The following is a 10,358-nucleotide window of genomic DNA, read 5'->3' on the forward strand; positions in this document are numbered from 1 at the left end:
TTCTTACTCCTTTTTAGAATGTTGTTTTAACTTTTTCTTCTGAAATACTCCTTTTTAGATGTCACAAATAATTTTTCCTAGCCTGTCAGTTGTATCAGTGTTCATCAAGAAAAATACAACCAGTAGGAAATATCTATTAACAGGGTTAATGCAAGGAATTGGCTTATGCAATTGTAGAGGTGGCCTAGGTAAGTTCAAAACCACAGGGCAGGCCACTTCAAATGAACAGAAGCTGCAGTCCATGGGGAACCATTTCCTCTCCTTCAAGGAAACCTTAATTCTACTCTTAAGGGCTTCCAATGGATTAAATCAGGCCCATCTACATAATCTAAAATAATCTCCTTTACCTAAAGTCAACTAATTATGGATTTTAATAGCATCTTCAAAATTCCTTCACAGCAATACCTAGATTAATGTTAGAATAAATAATGGAAACTGTAGCTAACCCAAGTGGACATGTAAAATTGGCCATCACATTTGCTTAAACTTATTTGGTGCCTTTAGTCAAAATTAAGTTTTTTATTCTGATGTAATCAAATGTGTCAAGCTTCTAACTTATGTTTTCCGTGATCATGTTTAAAAACAATTTTGGGGGTCTGGGTCAAGATAATGGGTTAGGAGACCCTGAGCTCAACTCCTTCCATGGGCATACAAAAATTACAGCTACTTAAAGAGCAACTGTGGGTTCCCTCGTGGCTCAGATAGTAAAGAATCTACCTGCAATGCAGGAGACCCAGGTTCAATCCCTGGTTTGGGAAGGTTCAATCCCTGCAACCCACTCCAGTATCCTTGCCTGGAGAATTCCATGGACAGAGGAACCTGGTGGGCTACAGTCCATGGGGTCGCAAAGAGTCAGACACGACTGACCGACTAACACACACACAACACAACAAAGAGCAAACTGTCTCTGACAACAACCTGAAAGCTAGCAGAAAAAGGTTTTCTACAGCTAGAAATATAAAGAAAGAGCCACAGTGAAATGGGTAGGAAGAATGGAGATATGGTTTAGTTAGGATCCACAACCTCAGCACAGTAACACACAAATGGGAGGAAAAATCACAACCAGGGAGTTCCTCCTCCAGAAGCAGAGAATCTGATCCTCGTATCAGGGTTCCCAGCCCACTGGGAAGACAAGCCCTCAAAATGTCTGTCTTTGAAAACCAGCAGGGCTTACATTCAGAATACCCAAAGAGCTGTAGGAAACCTAGGCTCTACTCCTGAAGGGTGCATTAAAAAACTCACTCACTCTGAATCACTATTTGCAGATGACATGATACTTTAAACAGAAAACCTTAAGTGAAAAAATAAAAGTATTAGTCGCTCAGTTATGTTTGACTCTTTACGACCCCATGGACCGTAGCCCACTAGGCTCTTCTGTCCATGGAATTCTCCAGGCAAGAATATTGGAGTGTGGTGCCATTCCTTCTCCAAGGGAATCTTTCCTTAAATTCCTCACCAAAAAATAATAATAATAATAATAAAACTAATAAATTCACAAAGTTGCAAGAGACAAGATTTATATAGAGAAATCTGTTGTTTTTCTGTACACTAATAATAAATAGAAAGTAAAAAAAAAAAATCCTATTTAAAATTGCATCAAGAAGAAAAAAATACCTAGGAATAAATTTAAGTAAGGAAGTGAAAGACCTATACTCTGAAAACTATAAAACACTGATGAAGAAATTGAAGATGATATAAAGAAATGGAAAGATGCCCTATGATCTTGGATTGAAAGAATTAATACTGTAAAAATGGCTATATTCCTCAAAGCAACTTATAGATTTAATGTGATCTCTACCCAAATACCCATGACATTTTTCTCACAATTAGAACAAATAATCCTAATATCCATATAGAACTACAAAAGACCCCAAACTTCCAAAGAAGTCTTGAGAAAAAAGAACAAAGCTGGGATATCATGCTCCTTGACTTCAAACTAAACTACAAAGTTACTGACAAAAGGTTAATTTCCAAAATATATAAGTAGTACATACAACTCAGTATAAAAAAAAAAAATCCAACAAAAAAAATGGGCAGAAGATCTGAACAGACATTTTTCCAAATAAAACATACAGATGGCCAACAGGCACATGAAAAGATGCTCAACATTTCTAATAATCAGAGAAATTCAAACAAAAACAAATATATCACCTCACACCTGTCAGAATGGCTCTCATCAAGCATATAAATGTTGGCAAGAATGTAGAGGAAAGGAAGAATAAGCTGATGCATCCACCACGGAAGACAATATGGAGGTTCCTCAAAAAACTAAAAATAGAACTACCACATGATCCAGCAATTCTACCACTGCATATATATCTAAGGAAAATGAAAACACTAATTAAAAAGATACAGGTACCCCAATTTTCATAGCAGCAGCATTATTTACAATTGCCAAGATACAGAAGCAATATAAGTGTCCATCAATGAATGAGCAAAGAAGATGTGCTGTGGTATGGTGCATGTGCGTGTATATGAAATACTATTCAGTATATGTAATACTATTCAGCCATAAAAAGAATGAACTATTGCCATCTGCAAAAATGGATAAGCTATATGCTATAAGGATATATATTGTACAGGACAGGGAATGTAGTCAATATTTTATAATAACTATAAATGGAGAATGGGGCTTCCCAGATGGCTCAGTGGTAAAGAATCCACCTGCCAATACAGGAGACATAAAAGACACGAGTTCAATCCCTGAGTCTGGGAAGATGCCCTGGAGGAGGAAATGGCAACCCACTCCAGTATTCTTGCGAGGAGAATTCTATAGACAGAGGAACCTGAAGGGGTACATAGTCCACAGGGTTGCAGAGAGCAGACACAATTGAGGGACTGAGCACCGGGCAAATGTAAATGGAGAATAACTTTTAAAAATTGTAAATCACTGCATTGTACACCTGTACCTTATTTAATATGTGCATCAACTATACTTAAATTTTTTTAAAAATTCAAATGGATAAAGAAGACGTGATACAAACACACACACACACACACACACAAAATGGAATTCTCAGTTCAGTTCAGTTCAGTCGCTCAGTCGTGTCTGACTCTGCGACCCCATGAATTGTAGCATGCCAGGCCTCCCTGCCATCACCAACTTCCGGAGTTTACTCAAACTCATGTCCATCAAGTCGGTGATGCCATCCAACCATCTCATCCTCTGGCATCCTCTTCTCGTCCTGCCCCCAATCCCTCCCAGCATCAGGGTCTTTTCCAATGAGTCAACTCTTCGCATGAGGTGGCCAAAATTTAGAGTTTCAACCTCAGCATCAGTCCTTCCAATGAACATGCAGGACTGATCTTTAGAATGGACTGGCTGGATCTCCTTGCAGTCCAAGGGACTCTCAAGAGTTTGCCTTGATTCATGGACCTAACATTCCAGGTTCTATGCAATATTGCTCTTTACAGCATCAGACCTTGCTTCTATCACCAGTCACATCCACAACTAGGTATTGTTTTTGCTTTGGCTCCATCCCTTCATTCTTTCTGGAGTTATTTCTCCACTGATCTCCAGTAGCATATTGGGCACCTACCAACCTGGGAAGTTCCTCTTTCAGTATCCTATCATTTTGCCTTTTCATACTGTTCATGGGGTTCTCAAGGCAAGAATACTGAAGTGGTTTGCCATTCCCTTCTCTAGTGAACCACACTCTATCAGACCTCCCCACCATGACCCGTCTGTCTTGGGTGGCCCCACACAGCATGACTTAGTTTCACTGAGTTAGAGAAGGCTGTGGTCCATGTGATCAGATTGGCTAGCTACTCAACAATAAAAAAGAATGACATTTTTCTATTTGCAACAACATGATGTACCTGGAGGATACTGTGCTTAGTGAAATAGACAAAGAAAGGCAAATACTATGGGTTGGCCAAAACATCCATTAACTTTTTTTTCTATAAGAGGGCTCTAGTAGAGCACTTTGCTGTCTCTAACTTCATTCAAAACAGTTTTGTAAGATTGTGACATAAAATCAGCATGCATTTTTAAAAAATCAAAATTTTCTAATTTTTTTGTAGCCATTTTAGTATTGAAGATAAATGAAAGAAGCAACATTTTGGCATATTATGCTTTATTATTTCAAGAAAGGTAAAAATACAACCAAACAGCAAAAAATAAAAAGATCTGTGCAATGTATGGAGAAGGTGCTGAGACTGATCAAACGTGTCAATAGTTTCATGCTGGAGACTTTTCGCTGGATGATGTTTCATGGTCAAGTAGACCAGCTGAAATTGATAGTGATCAAATCAAGACATTAACTGAGAGCAATTATGTGACACCACACAGGAAATAGCTGACACACTCAAAGTATCCAAATTAAGCACTGAAAAATCATTAATGATTTGCACCAGCTTGATTATGTTAATCGCTTTGATGTTTGGGTACCACGTGAGTTAAGCTGAAAAAAACTTTCTTGACCATATTTCCACATGCAATTCTCTACCTAGACATGATGAAAGTGTTCTGTTTTTAAAGCACATTATGACAAGCAATGAAAAGTGGATATTGTACACTAATGTGGAACTTAAGAGATCATGCAGCAAGTGAAATGAACCACCATCAACCACACCAAAGGCCAGTCTTCCACCAAAGAAGCTGACGTTGTGTATATGGTGGGATTGAAAGGGAGTCCTCTACTTTGTGCTCCTTCCAAAAAACCAAATGATTAATTCCAACAAATACTGCTCCCAATTAGACCAACTGAAAGCAACACTCGATGAAAAGCATCCAGAATTAGTCAACAGAAAATGTGTAATCTTCCATCAGGACAAGGCAAAACTGAATTCTTTTTTTCTATGACCAGGCAATATCTGTTACAGCTTAGCTAGGAAATTTTAAATCATCCACCATATTCACCAGACACTGTACCTCTGCATTTCCATTTATTTCACTCAGTACAAAAATATCTTAATGGAAAAATTTTCCATTCCCTGGAAGACTGTAAAAGACACTTGGAACAGTTCTTTGCTCAAAAGATAAAGTTTTGGCAAGATGGAATTATGATTTTGTCTGAAAAATGGCAGAAGGTAGTGAAATAAAACAGTGAACACATTCATTGCTCAATAAAATTCTTGATGAAAATGAAAAATGTGTCTTAAAAACTGAAGCAACATTTTGGCCAACCCAATATGGCTCAAAACTCTCCAAATGAGGCTTCAATAGTATGTGAACTGAGAACTTCCAGATGTTCAAGCTGGATTTAGAAAACACAGAGGAACCAGAGATCAAATTGCCAACATCTGCTGGATCACGGAAAAAGCAAGAGAGTTCCAGAAAAACATCTACTTCTGCTCTATTGACTATGCCAAAGCCTTTGACTGTGTGGATCACAACAAACTGGAAAATTCTTCAAGAGATGGGAATACTAGACCACCTTACCTACCTTCTGAGAAACCTGTATGCAGGTCAAGAAGCAACAGTTAGAACTAGACATGGAGCAACAGACTGGTTCCAAATTGGGAAAGAAATATGTCAAGGCTGTATATTGTCACTCTGCTTATTTAACTTATATGCAGAGTACATCAGATGAAATGCCAGGCTGGATAAAGAACAAGCTGGAATCAAGATCTCCAGAAGTATCAATAACCTCAGATATGCAAATGACACCACACTTATGGCAGAAAGCAAAGAACAACTAAGGAGCCTCTTGATGAATGTGAAAGAGGAGAGTGAAAAAGCTGGCTTAAAAACTCAGCATTCAAAAAATGAAGATCATGGCATCCGGTCCCATCACTTTATGGCAAATAGATGGGGAAACAATGGAAACAATGACACACTTCCTTTTCTTGGGCTCCAAAATCGCTGCAGATGGCGACTGTAGCCACGAAATTAAAAGACACTTGCTCCTTGGAAGAAAAGCTACGACCAACCTAGACAGCATATTAAAAAGCAGAGACATTACTTTGCCAACAAAGGTCCGTCTAGTCAAACTATGGTTTTTCCAGTAGTCATGTCTCACATGGATGTGAGAGTTGGACCATAAAGAAGGCTGAGCACCAAAGAATTGATACTTTTGAACTGTGGTATTGGAGAAGACTCTTGAGAGTCCCTTGGACTGCAAGGAGATCCAACCAGTCCATCCTAAAGGAAATCAGTCCTGAATATTCACTGGAAGGACTGATGCTGAAGCTGAAGCTCCAATACTTTGGCCACCTGATGCAAAGAACTGACTCACTTGAAAAGACCCTGATGCTGGGAAAGACTGAAGGCAGGAGGAGAAGGGGATGACAGTGGATGAGATGACTGGATGACATCACCAACTCGATGTACGTGAGTTTATACAAGCTCCAAGAGTTGGTGATGGACCTGGAGGCCTGGTGTGCTGCAGTCCCTGGTGGTCACAAAAAGTTGGACATGATTGAGCAACTGAACTGAACTGAATATATTAATATGATTCCACTTATATGTGGAATCTATAATACAAAGTAAACGAACAAACAAAACAAAACAGAAACTAACTCACAGAGAAGAAACTAGTGATAGCCCGAGGGGAAGGGGTGGGGGAATGGATGAAATAAACAAAGGACATTAGAGGCACAAACTTCCAGTCATGTAATAAATGTCATGGGGATGAATATAAAGCATAAGAAATATATTCAACAATATTACAATAATTTTGGTGATAGATGGTTACTTGATTTATCATGGAGATCATTCCATAATGAATGTAAATATCAAACCACTATGTTGTACACCTGAAATCAATGCCACATACCAACTATGCTTCAATAAAAAATAATAATAAAAAATTAAAACAATTTCTTTTCCCCATGTTTATAAACAATTCTATTTTTACGATCCCTGTGGTTTTGTTTGCTTTAGAATTACTATTAGATACTCTATCTACCTGGGCTTCCCTGGTGGCACAGGGGTAAAGAATCTGCCTGCCAATGCAGGAGATGCTAGAGATGTGGGTTCAATCCCTGGGTCAGGAAATGGCAACCCACTCCAGTATTCTTGTCTGGAAAATTCCATGGACAGAGGAGCCTGGCAGGCTACAGTCCATGAGGTTGCAAAGAATTGGACATGACTAAGCAACTGAGCACACACACACACTCTACCTACCCTCATTCTTTAATGACTAGTGTACGGTAAGAAAACTCACCTTTCCCCTAAGATGGATAGTCAGATGTTCTAACATGATTTTTCAAAAAATTAACTTTTGATACATTCATTCGAAATACCATGCTGCTTGTAAGTAAGGGTTTCATAGGAACATTATATTTCTGTTTTGTATGTTTTACTAAGGCACTTGACTAATATTTCCTTCACATTGTGAACCAAAGTCTATTCATTGATTAGAAAGACAGGATAGCTGTACCATCCTGAGGATTTAGAGGACTTCATGTCCTGCTCCTTAATTTATGTGTGCACGTGTGTTAAAAATTATAAACTAGCTTTTTGGATTCTATAGAATAGTTAGCTGTAACGGTGTTATTGCTATGTGACACTGTTCCAGGCCCTGAGAAGGAAACCGAGGCAAGTTGACCCACCAGAGTCTTTTCTTTTAAAATCTGCAGTTAGGTCTGAGAATACATTAGTTTGCCTTGTTTTTAAAACAAAAGGGACATAAGGTCTTGAAAGTTATGGCATGGCCATATTTTACCAAGTTGACTGAATATAAGAAAAATAAGACTAACAACGGAGATGAATGAAGCAGATACATATTCAGAGATCAGTGATTCAGAGGTCAGTGATGGCAAGCAATTTATGTTGGCTTTATACTTCCCTGTTCTAGACCCTACAAAGATCTATCTTTATTCTAGACTTGGAATCCCATGAAAAATCTCTTAAATCCTTATTAAGTTTTTTTTTATATAAGTAGCATGAATACATTTCTAAGACCATAGATGCCCTTATCTTATCCAAATGGAAGCTTGTTGGTTTATTAAAAGGACACACAAGAGAGAAGCTTACGAGATACAAACATTTAGCAAGTCTTGTAATCTGACGGTGTGCTTTACAGCAAGAACAAAGAGTTTCTATTAATACAATAAAGTGCTTAATCAGAGATTATTTACGAGTTCCACTCTACTCACAACAGATAATTCAATTCTACTTGGTAACAACAACATGCTGCATACTATTTTTTAAATTTCTGTGTGTACAAGACATGCTGCTGCTGCTGCTGCCGAGTCGCTTCAGTCGTGTCCGACTCTGTGCCCCCATAGACGGCAGCCCACCAGGCTCCCCACCCCTGGGATTCTCCAGGCAAGAACACTGGAGTGGGTTGCCATTTCCTTCTCCAATGCATGAAAGGGAAAAGTTAAAAGTGAAGTCGCTCAGTCGTGTCCGACTCTTAGCGACCCCATGGACTGCAGCCTAGCAGGCTCCTCCGTCCATGGGATTTTCCAGGCAAGAGTACTGGAGTGGGGTGCCATTGCCTTCTCCGATGTAACCTGCACTCAGGTCAAAAAATGAAACATTAGCAGAAACACAGGAGCCTCCATAATGTTCCCTCCCAACAACTATGACCCTCTGCTCCCCCAAATCAAACACTATACTCTCTAGTAGCATTATAAGTGGGCCTGTTGACACACTTTATGTAAATAGACCTCAAAATTATTTTCCCTAGTACGATGTGTGATTAATCCACTGTAACTTGTCAGAGTAGGTCATTCATTTTCTTTGCTGTATCATACTTGTTTGCATGAATATAACTGAATTTACATGTCCATTCATTGTTGATGGAAATGAGGTTGTTTCTAGGTTTTTGGCTACTACAAATAAAAAGCTGAGATATGTTTCTGTAACATCTTTTGATGAAAACAGAGATGAGATGCAGTTGGATTTTTACCCAGGAGTGAAATCCTTGGGTCATTCCTGGGTATGCTCAGCTTTCGTAAATAATGTCAAGCTGCAAGATCATCTACATAACTTTCTGGGCTCAGTGATATGTGAAAACTCAGGGTACCTTGTTCAAAAATGATTAAGAATCTCAAGACAGAAACAACAGAACATTAAAACAAGTGCAGGGCCCTCTGTGACAACACACATCATTCACTCACAAGACTGGTCCTGCCAAACTCTTTCCCAAAGTGATTGCACCAATTTTTATACTCCAGAGTTTTTCATGTCATTGCTAAAGTTGCTTTGGTTGTGTCCAACTCTTTGCAACTCCATGGACCATAGGCCTCCAAGCTTCTCTGTTCATGGGATTCTCCAGGCAAGAATACTGGAGTGAGTCACCATTTCCTACTCCAGGGAATCTTCTCGACCCAGGGATTGAACACACATCTCTTGACTCTCCTGCATTGGCAGGTGGGTTCTTTACCACTAGCAGCACCTGGGAAGCCTCTTCATGTCATTGGGTTCATGAAATTGGGAGCCTTGTAACTGGGCTGAACATTTTATGGTTATAAGAGCTAGCCCCAGAATTCTAGCTCAGGGAAAAAAAAAATGTGGGAAAACACTGTTTAATAAAGCTCACATGGAAAAGGGAAAGATTCTGAAGGAAAAACCATGGCAATCAAAATGAACACTAGACTTTATTCATGAGATAATATGAGAAATGCATTTCCCTATGAACTGCATAGGAGAGGTGAGAGGTAAAATGCAGAGAAGGGAAAGAAGAAAGAAAAGGTAGTGAAAGAAAAATTAGTTTGGATGGTGAAAAATGCCCATTGTCAGACTTTTGTTAATAAGAACTTGTAATATTCAATGTTAATTTGTTTGCCTTTCTAGATTGCAAGCATTTCTCCCTGTTTCCCACCAATAAATTTTCCTGATGGTGTGAGGATAGTTTCTTTGTAGATATCAATAAGGAATAATGTGCCTCATTTAAACAATGCCTCCGTGGAAACAAAAATAGATCCCACAGTCGCAAAAATCTAGCAGAAGCAGTAACTGGAATCATGAATGCCCACAAGTCCACATGCCCTTGTGAAATTCTTTAAGCGCCTAGACCTTCACAAAGCATAAAATGTGGATTTCCACTGATTTTATTTAAAAGCAGGATCCACAACACTGCATACCTGATGTCACTATTTCCATATCAATTGACGGCGATCACGCATACTGCATTGGTTCATCTCTGAATCAATGTGATATGATAGGAAAACATTGCCTTCTTGTCAAAAGAGAACAGCAATCACCTTTAATACTCAAGGGTTCCAGTATACCAGTAGACACTGGAACAGCCCGTAGAAGTAACAGCACTTCTGCAAAGACACGGCAAAACCCACCGGAGAGAATATGGTAACTAGTAGGATAAAATGGTGTCAATAACAAGCATCATCTTGATCAAGGGGACTGAAGCTAGTTGTGGCAGGGTTGGTGGGGTTCATTCCATGTAATGAGTGACCAAATTTGATGAAAAGCAGTCCGGTAATAGGTGTATGTGGACTGAGGGTGG

The sequence above is a fragment of the Bos indicus genome, chromosome 1 (assembly GCF_029378745.1).
Source record: "Bos indicus isolate NIAB-ARS_2022 breed Sahiwal x Tharparkar chromosome 1, NIAB-ARS_B.indTharparkar_mat_pri_1.0, whole genome shotgun sequence".
NCBI classification, from domain to species: Eukaryota; Metazoa; Chordata; class Mammalia; order Artiodactyla; family Bovidae; genus Bos; species Bos indicus.